The sequence below is a fragment of the Vicugna pacos genome, chromosome 5 (genome assembly GCF_048564905.1).
Source record: "Vicugna pacos chromosome 5, VicPac4, whole genome shotgun sequence".
NCBI lineage: Eukaryota > Metazoa > Chordata > Mammalia > Artiodactyla > Camelidae > Vicugna > Vicugna pacos.
In genome coordinates this window covers 70,633,016-70,643,845 of record NC_132991.1, presented here as the reverse complement: position 1 = coordinate 70,643,845, position 10,830 = coordinate 70,633,016, and the positions used below count along the sequence as shown (strand labels likewise).

At 44.0% G+C, this 10,830-nt stretch overlaps 1 long non-coding RNA gene across 1 annotated transcript; it reads left to right on the top strand.

Moving 5' to 3' along the window:
- The first annotated feature begins 2,350 nt into the window (after positions 1 to 2,350).
- LOC140696650 (uncharacterized) lies at positions 2,351 to 9,721 on the top strand. The gene is made up of 3 exons (XR_012073159.1): positions 2,351 to 2,594; positions 5,906 to 5,992; positions 9,660 to 9,721. It is a non-coding gene; the product is annotated as an uncharacterized lncRNA (long non-coding RNA).
- The last annotated feature ends 1,109 nt before the right edge of the window (positions 9,722 to 10,830 follow it).

The following is a 10,830-nucleotide window of genomic DNA, read 5'->3' as shown; positions in this document are numbered from 1 at the left end:
ATATTTTATGGTTGTGTTAGTAAAGAGATGAATATAATCCAGGCTGGATTTGTTACTATATATTCATTACGATTATAGTCAGTTTTTTGCTTCTGATTTTAAAAGAAATGAAAATTAAACCATATTCATAGGCCCCCTTAGAAGTTTTGGGGGCCATATGTCCGTGCCTGCTGTGCTTAATGGTTTCATCATCTCCAAGTCAGTCAGTCCACAAATATTTGGTCCCCATGGTGCCAGCTGAGCTCTGGACTAGGTCCTGGAGGAAGAGGAAGAAGTGTAAGAAGTGACCCAATGTGGTTGGATTGAGGGAGCTCTCACATGCAGAGGGGTATGAGGCTAAGACTCATACAAGGCAGTGAGTGGTACAGGGTGGGTGGGAAGGACTGGGGAGAAGGTGGGTAGTGAAGGGTGAGGAGGTAGCGTATTTCGGCAGGAGGTTATTGCTGCATCCAAATCATTGTCCTCAGGGCCTGCGTGAGCTTGATAGTAAGAAGGAAACAGATTTGGGAGAAAGACAAAAAAACAGGAAGCGTAGGGAGTCACTGAGGATGCCATGGTGTCAGCGGCATCCTACAACACAGTTCTTAAAGCTTTTATGTCACATTAGCATGATCTCCTTGTGTGTTGGCCCTCAATATTTCATCTAAAATGTTCTTATTTCCTCTTCCCACAAAAAGACAGAGCCCGACTTAGAAGTATAATTAAAATGTGACTTCATTTGAGCTATGAGACCATGTTTCCATCGAGTTCTTAGCAGCAGTCTCATTTTTTCCCCCAAACATTTGCATTTGTCAAAAATGAAAGTGTAATTTAAAAGAAGATTGGTTTAAATTTATGTTCTGGTCCCTTTCAATTGTAGCAGCCTGACCATAATGTCCTTGCCACCCACCACACTCTGGGCAGTTCCCTAGTAACAGATACAGGAGAAATGACCTATTTGAGTGGAAATTGAAATCAGCATTTCAATACTATTTTAAGTTTGGTTTCAAAACCATGTGCTCCTTCCTCTAAAACTGGCACCAATCACAGTGGTAGCATGTAGCACTTTGGAATAACCTTCCAGATATTTTTAGTGTTTTCTCTGTGAAAATACCAATGTTCTAAGAAAAATGAGTGGAAAACTCAGACCTAGGAGATGCTCAGAGTTATGCCATAATATGAGAAATTATTTAGGGATTAATTTCCTGGGTCCTGGGCTAGGAAATTCATGTATGATGGAGATGGTACCTGTCATCAGAAAGTTCAGAGTTCCTGGAGGAGAGACACAGCAAACCAGATGATGACAGTGTGATATAATATGTATCACTGCAGAGGCCTGCGGAGAGTGCAAAGGAATGCAGAGGTTTGCCTCACAGCTGGGGGAGCAAGAGGAAAGTGACTCAGGAAGGCTCACAAGAGAAGGTGCTATTGAGGCAAAGACTCCTAGTTGCCTAAATACCACTCAATATCCGTTCCCTTCCTTATTGACCCAATGCCTGTTTTTATTCAGTATGGCAATCTGCTCAGATTAGAGATTACATTTCTTAGTCTCCCTAGTGATCATGTGACTAAATTCTGACCAGTGAGATGTAAATGGACATTTTGATCAGTTTATCAGGAAGACTTCTTAAAAGGGAAAACAGACAGCTAAAAATTGTCCTTTTTGCTTTCTCTGCTTCTTTCTTCCCATCTGGAATGTAGATGTATTAACTGGAGCTCCAGCAGCCACTTTGTACCATTAGGTAAACTTGAGAATAGGCTCCAAGACTGATGGCAGAACAAAACAATATAAACAATCTGAGTCCCTAATGATCATGGTACCCACCATACAACTCTAGACTGCCAATCACTGGATTCCCTTTATATGAAAAAACATAAATCCATGTATCTAAGCTATCATCATTTAAAATTTTCTTTATCCCAGCCTATATTGTGCCCATTGAGCTAAGTTTTGAAGAACTAGTAGAAATCAGCAAAGTGGACAAGAGGTAGAAGTGAGAAAAACTATGGCAAAGCTGCTGGAGCATGAAGGTACATGGAACACAGAGGGGCATGTAGGTGGCTCTGCTTGGCTGAAGTTATGAGCAATAAGGTTAGAGAGTGGAGCAGCCACTCTATTTCCGACTAGCTACCTCCACTCATGTGTCTAGTCTAGTCCTTCAGTCATAAAAGTGTAGCCACAGCAGAGGATTGCTGTTTACTTAATGGCTTGGGAACATAGATGGGAGTTTTGGTCTCAGTGAGGCAGACTGAGCACCTGTGAAGTCATAGAGGGAAGGAGGACAGAGCCGATGCCAGTGAGGGTGTGTGTTCAGGACCTCTTGTTCTGGGAAGGTTGGTGGTGTCTGTTTTCTCTGTGAAGGAGAGAGCAAGCCTAGAAGAGAAAGGTTTGGGGGAGAGTTGGAGGGAGTTTGAAACAGTTGCTGCTCATTATGCCTTCCTGTCCCTGCTTATCTGATTTTCCCTGATTAAAATAATTTCGTGGTGCCACTCCTGCGTCTTGCCACCAGATGCTGTTCCCTGCTATCGAATCTCCACTGCAGAGACTTCCCTGAATGCTGGAGTGGGCGTCACCTGTCATCACATACAACATTGCTTTGTGTTGTGTCATAGTTGTAAGTAACCAATCCTATCTTCAAACACAAATAATACAAAATAAAAATAATGCAAAATAATAAAAGTAATACAAAATTAAAAAAAATGTAGAAAGAGTTTTAGAATTAGCTGGACCTACAACCTTAGATATTCAACTTCTCTAAGAATTAGTTTCCCCAACTGCAGAATGAGGGAAAAATCCACTATCTTGAAAAGCTGATATGAAGATACAGAGAATTCACATAAAGTGCCTAGCACAGCTCCTTGTGCATAACAGGCATTTAATAAGAGGTAACTTTCAGCATTAATTCCATAATACATAGCATGTACTTATTAGTCATTTTTGGTTAAGGTAAATCCAGTGCCCCAGGGTCCCTGACCCAAGGAATCCATCAATAGGAAACTCCTTTCTGTAGTACTCCTGCCTCAAGGACCGTATCACCTCCTGATCATGGAAGGATCCCACTGTTTTCTGGTTTTGGACAAAGGGTCCTTAGGTCTGAGATGTAGAATGGATGCTCCATGAGGGTGGAGACCGAGCCTGTCCTTAAATTTAAGGCCTAGTAGAGAAAAGACATAGAAAGAGTGCTCAATGCATATTTACTCTTTGAATGAATGAATGAATGAATGAATGAATGAATCTGAAACAGCAGGCCATCTCTTTGGGAAAAAGCAGCTCCCTTTCCCTTTATTTCCACTTGAGTTGCTGAAATGTCCCTGTCCCTTGAAAAATTAGTACTTGTGCATTCCTGAAGGACCCTTAACTCCTCATTTATTTTTGTCCATTTAGTTTTGATGAGCCAGGTAATAAAAAAAAGCAAAGGAAAAGTCTTTGGGAAAAACAGGCCTCCGAAGACCTTTTGGAAAAGGGTCTTGAGCTGGCCAAGTGCACCATCAGCTCCTACCTGTACTGAAGCAGGCACGAGTGACACAAAAGCGGGGTCTGTGTTCCTGCTCCACAAAGCACCTGATTCATGAGACAGCTTTGCAGGAATTTAATTAGTGAAGGAATGTGCAAAGCTTAAGCGCTTCAGATGTCATTAACCATCGGGGAGGGGAGAAGGAAGGGAGGAAAGCCTAACAGATGTTTGGTTCAGCCTCGTTCCTGCAAAACAGATCATTGCACACGCCGTTTTTCTATTTGGGTAGCTCTTGGGTAAATCTTGTTAATGATATTTCATTCTTTCGGGAGGCCTGGTTTAACGTGTATCCAGTTTAAAGGAAATAGAAATGCACCTTCTACATCATGAGGAGAAATAAGCTGCTTTTTTTTTTTAAATCAGGATATTTCAGGGTTGCTTTTGCAACATCATTATTTCAACAGCTTGACTGACTGTTAACCCATGAGCTGAATGAACGTGAATCTTTCATTTCAGAAAGTTAAGTTGTGGTCAGTTGGTGAAGAAACTGCGTGTTTTGGTTTTAACAGTTGAAAGTGTTTAACAGCACTTTGCTCCCTTTGAATCAGATCACCGTTTTGTGTACAGGAGAGTGTTCTGTGAAGCTGTTAGCTTACGAGGCCAACCATCCAGGAGGCTCCCAGTCTTGGGCTGGCATTGAGGGCCTCGGCTGGCCTTGGAGGCAAAGTCTTGCTAGACTGGACCTGGGCTGTACTCCAACTCATGGAAATGGACAGCATTTGCTGCTTTTTCACCAAAACTAAAATTGCCTCTTTACACATGGGAACAGGCTACTAGAGTCAACAGTGTCATAGAAATAAGAAATGCAAGGGTCCCGAGGCCATCTGATTTATCTTTCTACCAGCTCCTGTTTACAGCCTATTTGTCAGTGTCTACTCCAAGTTCTTTCTTTTGTTAAGGTCTCGGGACACTCAATTTTGGGTGCTAGAATTAGAAGAGGAAGGAAAAGATGCATACCAACTAAACTTGCTTTAAATCCTATGTGTAGGCTCCAACTGACTCTTGAGAAATTCTAAAGAGCAAGTTTCCTAGAACCTTTTTTTTTTTTCTCTAGAAATGTTAGGGTAATGGTGTTCTGCAACTGATTGCTGCCAAGCCTAAATTATACTCTTTCAAAGCATAATACTAACCACTCACAAGATGAAAAAAGAAAATCAGCAAGGCAGACTTCTTGTCTTGGTCTCCTTGATTTCTGGTCCTTTACACTCCAAACCCTTAGAAATTAACACTTCATGATCTGCCACTATCTTCACGGCCATTTTATATTCTCTTCTAAATCCAACCAGTCCGGTATAGCAATGTATTGTCAGGTAGTGTAATTGACTTCAAGAATAAAAAGGTTTTCTAATGTTTGAATGTGACACAAAAATGTTTTGTACAGTTAGCTTTGTTTCTTCCATAGCCCCTCTCCTTTTACCTTTTTTAAAAAATTGCATTGAGTATTTTTTTAATTTATTCACTCATTCAACCAACAACTACTTGTTGAGTGCCTGTTCTGCATCAGGCTTCAGAGATACAATGGAGAATAAGACACGGTCCCTGCGTTCACAGTGAGGTCTGCAAACAGCAGATCTCAGAGAAAGAGCTGAAGTGAGCTGAAGCTAGTTGCAGGGAAGTCGGAGAGAGCTGTCAGGATCAGGGTTGCCATGTACAGTTGTGTTGATTGTGTACTGATGGGGGTGCCCTGGGAAAGGGGCTTGTAGTGCTTTGTGCCACTCTGCAAATATCCCCAAATGGAGGAAAGGAGCTTTTCCTGAATCTCTCAAAGGCATTGTACATGTTAGCAGTGAACCAGAGTGTATCCACACCTTTTACTAACCCTAATTTTTGTTTCATATTTCTGTACTAAAATTTTTAAATCTTCAAAGTTTTATGTTATGCTCATTCAGTTCAATATCTGAAAAACAAAAGAATACAATGCTTATAGAGTTTGTAGACAGATCTGTTGGATGATTAAGTTAGCACAAAAACGGGACATTATATTTGTTCCATCTTTTAATACCACATATGAAGAAAAGTGAGACACCTCTAACCCCCACCTTCAACAAGGCTCAGAAAAAGCCAACTGGTGAGTTACATGAACAATTGTCTGAATCTTTCAAAAAAGAAAACAAAGCCAAAGCCAGTTCAAAACGCATTACATTTTAACTCAGTCAAGTCAGGTTTTAACCTTTAAAAAGAATATAGACTTTTAAGAATAAAACTTTTGGCACCCTATCTCTCAGTAAACATGATTTATGTCAGTGTTTCCTGAACAATTGAAGAAGAGGATTCAAGAGAATGGTACCTTCCTGAAGAAAGTTTTAAATATTAACAAATCCGGGATTTTGCTTGCTTTGTTTGTTTTCAGTTACAATATTTAGCACCTTTTGGGGGGGGGTTGTCTTTCCATGAATTCTTTTATTTTCTAGGAGATACTACAACTCCTCTAGCTTGCCAGTCACAGTATGTTTCAGAAGTGGAGCCCCAAGGTTAGCAAGGGATTAGTGCATCAAATGGTAAGTCCAGAGGGGCTCCCATGCCCTGCTGGGTTTGACTGTCATTTATGACTCTGTCCAAATGATTTCAGTTAATTGTTGAAATGTTATCTGGGATGCAAGTCATGTGTCTGTCTGCAGGCTTGCAAAGAGATGCTGAAGTGGGTGGGATCAGTTTCCCAGCCAACTGGAAAAAGCCCACAGACAGGACATGAGACAGATTTCCATGGGTCTGGTCCACCATGACCATGTGCCCCCTCTCCCAGAGCAGTGCTGGACCACCAAGCAAATGGTGGGGTCAGAGTCTCACTGATTTTTCTTTTCTGTGACTCTTGCATCTTCCTAAGCTCTGTTAAATGCTTAATTCATTGCTCATTGATTTTCAATATGACTTAGTGGAAAAACCAGAATTCAGAAATCCTTGAAGGAAGTCATAGTCTCTCTTTCATAACTACAGGGCCTCTGTGATGAGATTATTGGAGCATCCTTTGGGGGTTTCCATTCAACCTGTTATGTTATACTATTGCCCCAGAGTAGAGGGTGCAGTTTCTTTTGACCCTATTATTTGCTCTAGTGGGAGCTTCTCTTGTCTTTTTATCTTTTCTGGGTCTGACTCTAGAAATGTATGCTTTGAAGCTCTAACTACACTTCCATGAAAGGAAATGGGGGCTTGTCTCATTCTACCTTGAGACTGTCACAGCCCCCAAGCCACTAGCCAGTACCATCCTTTGATCTGGGAAAATGGCCCGCTCCCCTCCAGGCCTCAGAGGACCACACACTTGTGTAACCCTTCCTGAGAAAGGCCTGCCTTAATGCAAGGGACCACCTAGGAAGAGGCAGCACCATGTGAATGGGGCACCACAAGGCCTCCCCCTTTCTCCCCATCTCCTAACCCAGGGCGTGGGATGGCCCAGCTACCCTGAGCAGTTTTGTGATTCTTGTCCATAGGATTGTCCCAACCCATGGCCAGTGGGGTTTTGAGAGGACCACCTGGCCAGCAGGTCACAGCCACTGGACTGGAAGATATTTCATTAACAGAATCATGAAAGATGGGGCCACCAGAATGGTGCTGCCATGATGATTTGGGGTGGCTCTCACTGATGTTGGACAAGGACACAGTTAGTTAGTGCTCTGAGCGCTGAAGGGTCTGCCACCCAGGCTTGGGCTGCCCTGTGGGCTCCTGTTGGCTTTCACCCTTCTGTGTTCTGAACGTGGTACCACCTCGTCTAGAGCACCCATGCTGGGGAGAGGTGGCAATGGTGCCCTTCACTCCTTGTGCCCCACTCTGCCGTGGACACCCAGGGCAGTCACCCTACCCGCTCCGCAGGCTCCACGCCGCAGCTGGACAGGCCCCCAAGGGTAACCGCACCTACGTTCCCAGAACTTTTAAGACTATTGCTCCAGAGGCCTGACAGGGCCTTCTGAGTCAGGCCCTCTCTTGCCTTCAGTGGATATGATGACATCTTGATCTTCAGGACCAGTCCTAACCAGGGGCCAGCATTTCCAGAAAGAACAGGACCACTCTCCTCCCACAGCCCGGAGCCTTCTTGTCTCTCTCCCTCCCTGGGGATGGCGTACAGGGCTGCGTGCTAGACCAGTCTAGCAGTGCAGTGATTGCTGCCAGCAAGCAATATCATACTTTGCTTATGCCATAAAATTCCAAAAGGAAAACTTGGTATGACCAGACAATGAGCAATTGTTCGCACTTTTCTGCCTACCCTGAGTAAGACTTGCATGTCTGGTCATCATCAGTGAAGCACAGAAACAACCTTTGAGAGAGCCACTAAAGCGCGTGTCCACAGGCTGCCGGCTGCAGCGCCGAGCGTGCCTCTGCGACCAGCATTGAGCAGCTGGTGTCGGGGAACCGCAGGGGCCCCAAGTCTATGTCGTTTCAATACAAACAAGCTCAGAAGAGCCACGTCATCGTGAGTGATAACAGCATTGCTATCCCTTCCTTGTGGGGAGGGAGAGAAACATTAGCCAGGATCTGCCTATTTGATAATAAAGAACATAATGAGATGGTTCCTGGACGTGAACAAGAAAAGATGGTGTCTGGACACTACAAAGAATCTTCATGTGCACTGACAGGACTGTAAAGAAGTATATAAAGAGCCTCTTCACCATCCATTATTCAAAATGCTCATCACTAAATTACTATACCTCACCTGGGCCCATGCGCTTTGCTATACTTTTGTAATCAAAATATAGACAAGGATCCCACCGAATATTTCCCTTGGCCCCACACAGCCTTGGGGCAGCCCTGCCTCTGGCGCACGCAGCTAGGGGCACACTCTTGCTCTCGGCCCCCAGTGTTGCTTGGTGTGCTGATTCTCAGGACTCCCTGTAGGGACCCCGAAGATGGGCAGCAGGTTCCCCACTTACCTTTAATCTGTTCTCCTAGAATGGCTGGCTACCACCCTCACAGAATTGATGCTCACAATCCATTATATGGATTTGATTTGGGCTTTGAGGATTTTAAAATTATTTAAAAGGTGTCTGTTCAGTTGTGTGTGTGTGTGTGTGTGTACCAGGAAATGGATCAGTAGAGAACATACAAAGATGACCAAGACTGGGTTTACATTCTCTAGGACTCAGTGTACTGGAAGACAGGTCAGTAAGCAGAGAGATGCAACCAGCCAATAGGAGCGATCGATAGATGGAGGCAGAGGACAGACAGGGCAGAGAGGACTGGGGTTCTGCACAGAGCGACACCAGAAGAGGCTTCATGGAGGTCTCTTTAAACAAATCTGTTTGAACTAAGTTTGAAAGATGACCAGGTGGGAGTGGTGTTTATCCTGCCAGAATATGGGAGCAGAGGAAGGGAAGGGGTCTGTCAAGTCATCAGGTGTATGTAAGCAGCTGGACTAGGCATAGGACACAGCAATCATCAGGGGAGCTGTAAACAGGTCCTGCAAACCTGGGTGCAGGGAAGGCCTCAGTAAGATGAAGCTGGAGCCATGGGAAGGATCAGGTTTAAGGGGGCTTATTATGCCACGCTTAGGAATCTGAATTTTGGACCATGGACGGTGGAGAAGCACTGATGGTAGTAATTTACAGAGGTACATAATCTAGTTTTGCTTTAGAAATCTATCCAGAAGTGGTATAGATTGTAATTTAAAGAGATATTGAGAGCAGGGGAAAGTTGGAAGCATGTCGTTGTCATGGTATGCAGTTCAGAGGAGACTGAGAGTCGAAGGCTGCAGCCCCAGGGGGACTAAAGGCCAAGTTCGTGACTGGGAACTATCTCTGCAGTGATGTGGGTAACTCGTGTGACGGTGAGTGTTAGGATGGCATGGCTGGTAGAAAGCTATTGGCTGTGAGATAACCCAACTAAGTGGGGTATTTTTCCCCAACAAGGACTCTAGATTTCAAGGGCTGCTGGCATTCGTTGAGAATCACAGCACTTTCAAGGCTGGGGTTTCTGCTCTGGGCATCATGGACGCATTCGAGCAGGAAGAAAGGGGAAGAGGCAGCAGAGGAAGTGTCTGTCCTGGTTTCTCAACACCCCAGCTGACCCACCTTTCACCAAGAGAAGGGAGAAGCAGGAAGCAGTATCTGCATTGTCAGGGACACAGGAGGGGACCCCGACAATGGTCTGCTTTGTGTGACTCGTGCCCAAGTCAAATTCAACTTGCCCCAGGTTTTGTTGATGTCCTGTTGACACTTTGCTCCACTTTCCTCCCCCTAGGAGTCGAAGCAGGAAGAACGAGTGCCGTGTATGTACGAGATAAATTTTTAAAATTTATTGAGGTGAGGCTTGTTTATGACGTTTATGTGTTTCACGTGTACACCAGTTTATTTCAGCTTCAGTGCGCTCACCACCAAAAGTCTCGTTTTCTCCTCACCATCCAGTTGAACCCCTTTACCTATTTCACCCTCCCCACCCCTTCCCACTACTCCATTCTCTGTATCAATGTGTTTATTTTTATTTGGTTTGTTCATTTATTTCTTTGTTGTTGTCATTCATTTATTTTTTATATTCCACATATGAGTCAAATCATACAGTATTTGTCTTTGTCTGACTTATTTCACTTAACCTAATACCCTCAAGGCCCAACCATTTTGTTTCAACTGGCAAGATTTCATCTTTTTATGGTTGAGTAATATTCCATTGTGTGTGCACGCGCGCGCGTGTGTGTATCACATCTTTTTTATCCATTCATCTGTTGGTGGGCTTCTAAGTTGTTTCCATATCTTGGCTATTGTGAGTAATGCCATGATGAACATAGGGGTACACCTATCTTTTTGAATTAGTGCTTTCACATTCTTCAGATAAGTACCCAGCAGTGGAATAGCTGGATCATCCACATGGTGTCCTATTCTTAATTTTTTGAGGAACCTCCATACTTTCCATATACAGCTGTACCAATTATATTCTCACCAACAGTGCACAATGGTTCAAGGGGATGTTTTTAAGGGGCCTCATTTGCCTCATTTCCAGTTTAAGCAACAGAAGATATGAGCCAGGAGGCTGAGCCACCGTCTTCAGGGAGCCTCCTCTGGGAGGACAAAATGACCGAATAATAAAAATAGCCACTATTTATGGAGCAATTTTCACTGGCCATGTGTCGGGCCCCACACTAAGTGATTTATATACTTCTCAGCTCATCACAAATTTAAGGTAGATATGATCACGCCATTTTAAATAAGGAAATTGAGGCTCAAGGTGTTTCTTTTGCCCAAGACCACACAGCTGGCAAGTGGCAAGCCAAGAACCAAGGCAGGCCACCTGGGTGAGTGCCCATGTGTGGTCAGCTTCTTCGCCCTGCCGGGTACCACCCTGACCCAAGAGAACCAGGGCTCGAATATTATCATGAGCTGAGGCGTCAATATTCTAGAAAGTGCTGCTAACCAGGCAT